The sequence below is a fragment of the Sphaeroforma arctica genome (assembly GCF_001186125.1).
Source record: "Sphaeroforma arctica JP610 unplaced genomic scaffold supercont1.36, whole genome shotgun sequence".
Classification (NCBI taxonomy): Eukaryota; class Ichthyosporea; order Ichthyophonida; genus Sphaeroforma; species Sphaeroforma arctica.
Window position 1 is genome coordinate 25632 of NW_014040522.1, and position 3601 is coordinate 29232.

The following is a 3601-nucleotide window of genomic DNA, read 5'->3' on the forward strand; positions in this document are numbered from 1 at the left end:
CATCTCACAGACATCCGCAGACCTTCTCGGACGTCCAATAACTCCAGCACCACCTGGGTCATTCTTGTATTTAGTGGGCAAGTATATGGATGCACGTTCAGAGCCTTGATAGATACGGGGGCGAACAGAAGTTGCATCTCACAGACATCCGCAGACCTTCTCGGACGTCCAATTACTCCAGCACCATCTGGGTCATTCTTCTATTTAGCGGGCAAGTATATGGATGTGTAAACTTCGATAAACATTTCTATGTTTTAAACTATGTTATATAAACTAGGATACAATTTAAGTTAGTTAGGATTTAGCAGTCGTAGCTTGTGTAAGAATGATCGGGACTGCCACTTGGTAAGAGCCTTAATGTCCCCGATCACACAGGACGTACCTCTAGCTGTTTTGTATTGCATAATTTTTACTAGAAGTACTAAGTGTTCATGACCACATGTCTAATTTTTAGATAGACATAAGAGCGTAAGTTAAGTTAATACATTAGCTAATTTAAATAAAGTTCCATCTGAAAAAAAGTTACAAAAAGAAAAAGACTTATTGGATTTTGAAGATTGGCGGGAAGACCAAAACCTGTAAGTAGTAGTTCAGAGATATTTAGTTTATAATATCTACATCTACTATCGTCTCAAATAGGTCCAAGTAAATGAGTCATACCAAATACTCAGGCTATTGGAGCCATCAAAGTGAATTTAGAACACTTTGGAAATATTGGAAAAAGAACTTGTATTAAATTATTTTAAATACAAATAAAAACCAATGTTGATAGACACGGGGGCGAACAGAAGTTGCATCTCACAGACATCCGCAGCCCTTCCCGGACGTCCAATAAATTCAGCACAACCTGGGTCATTCTTTTATTTAGTGTCAGACAAGAAGGTACGAACTCCTCGACTGGGGACGACGAAAGTGTTGTCCATTTGATACGGAACAACGATTCTTGACGTTTCACTTGAACTTATGAACCCACCTACGGGAGTGGATTTCATAGTGAGACAAGACATGTTGAAAGGGCTGGGCCTTTACATAGGCGGTATTCAATCGCCTCCAGCACCAATCGACCCTACAGAACACGAGCTCCTCGAACCCATCCCATGCCACAAGCACCCAACACCACCGAGCCTGCTAGCGTACGCCAACAGTTAGTACTAGTAGACTTAAAGGCGAATGCGACAACGCACGATGCCGTTTCTAGGAGAGTGAGGTTACCATACTGGTCACGCGATTCATATATTGGTTTATAGCCCTGTTTCGCAACACCTAGTCGTTTTTTTAAGCTGCGCTTGTTTGAGCTTCTGGTTCGTTGTGTCGAGATTTGAGTTGTTAGTCTATGAACTTTAGTAGGTTCCATGATTTTACGATCGTAGCGCGTTCCTAAAGATATCATCTCGACTGTATAGGTGGTGGGTGCTTGTGCTGCGTTAGTCTTGGATATGCAAATATCAAAGGTTTCCACCTAGCGATATGTGCAAGACCGATGTGACAAACCATGGTGTGCTTTCAAGGTATCTTTTTAGCAGAATAGATGCTTGAAAAAGTTCCACGATCGAAATAGATAGGTTCGTCTTGTATCACAGTTGTAGATTCATGAGAGACTTCAGGAGTGGACATATTTCTAATTACGTTAATAGCGTTTTACGCCGTCAACTCGAGAGTAATTTGGGGCTTGTTCTCAAATTTATCTATGTATAGGTGTGTTAGCCTGTGAGCACGTACAAAGTAATTTGAGACTTCTTCTTAGATTATTTTAATTCATAGGCGGACCACTGGCTAGCCGAGAGCCGAGGCTCGAGACTGAAAGTACGTTTCAGAGAATGTGATATATCAATAGAAATCTATCAGAGGCTAAGTGCTCTGCATAAGGTTTCTCATACTGATCATATGAAATTTTACCCTGGCCAATCTAAGTGGTAGAACACTAGTACAAATACCATCAGTTTATATCTGAGGCGAGATATATAAAAAAACTTATATTCGAATGCACAACTCTTTAGAAACACTCCCCCTTTACTTATAGTCCCCCCACCCAACACGATCACAATTCGCGCATCCAAGGATCGAAGCGCCGTAAGGTACGGCGCCCCAATAGTAAACATATTAATGGTAGCATAATTTGACAACTGGTGTGCATGTTGCCAAGGTGGGTTAACACACGCAATATGCTTGGAGAGATCAAGCTAAAAAGCATCACCTTTAAGGTGAGTCAGCGATTTTTATTCGATACCTGTTTGTTGTTTCGAACAGTAAACATGTGTATAGTAAACAATGACCACCGTTTGTTTTAAACATCCACTCAGAAGCTTGTAACCCTTTTACAGTCGTCTGAAAATCAGAAAATAAACAAGATAGCATGTCAGGAAGATAGTTTTGTATTCGTGGATGTCTGTAGTGTTTAAAAAGAGAACTTAACAATAATGTTATGGCAGCGGCTCACTAACTGTAAATCAAGAATATATATCCTTGTGGTGTGTTGAGGACTTTTGATCACAGGCAAAGGAGAAATGACTTTGGTAAAGATAGCCTTTAAATTGCCTTAGCAAAGAAACAATAGCAAAGAGTTCCTGTTTTACGGTAGTGTAGTTCTGTTGACTTTTAATATAGCATTTGTTTAAAGATTGTACGTAGTGGGGTTTGCCGTTGATAGTCTATAAACTCCATCTATCGCACTATCAGAAGCGTCAGTAGGTACTTTAGATGGAACACTGTCATGGAATATTTGTATTGTATAATAGGTGTATCCTTGTATTCACAAACCTCTATTAGTGCGACCGTCACCTATAATTTATTTTGTATGTAATAGGTATGAATTCTTATTTCGGTCATGTATGCCACGCCGCGAGGTATGACCAAAATTTATGCACGTGGCCAAACAAGGCTAAGACTTTCTTCACTGTTTATATAAACATACTGGAAAAGAAAAAATCGTTCATCATTGGTAAAGCATTATCAAACTTGTTTTTATAATCCGGTTTTAGTGCACATATATGAAAGCATCAGACAACAACTTGAATGATATGGGTATCCTTGCAGTCAGTTTCGTGCTATCAGTACAACGTGTCTTCCTGTTCGTATGTCCAGTAATGGTAGTGGTCGAATCCGAAGATCCATGTGAACATGCATGCCGTTTGGCAGTTTGAGCAATAAGGCCAAGATATTCCTTACTGTTTAAAAAGAAACATACCGAGAAAACGAATTACGTTCATCATCTTTGGTTAAGACTTTGTCACCATTATTTCCATATATTTCGCTTCTAGTGCATCTATCCCCTAAAACTAGTTCGGTATGAATTCTCATTACGGTCATATATTTACGGCATGATTGAAACTTGTTCACCTTGCCGAAGAAGAACAGGACTTCCTACTGTTTATATAAACATACTGAAAAAAAATGTTAATCATCTTCGGTAAATACATAGTTTGACTAGTAGTACTATTGGTCGAATCCGATGCTCCATGTGAACATGCTGTTCGGGCTCCCCTCCCCTCTCTGAGACCCAGTAAGAGCATTAAGGCCAGTACTGTCTTTACTGCTTATATAAACATACTGAGAAAAAAGCATGTTCATTATCTTTGATACAGACTTTATCAAACTTTTTTCC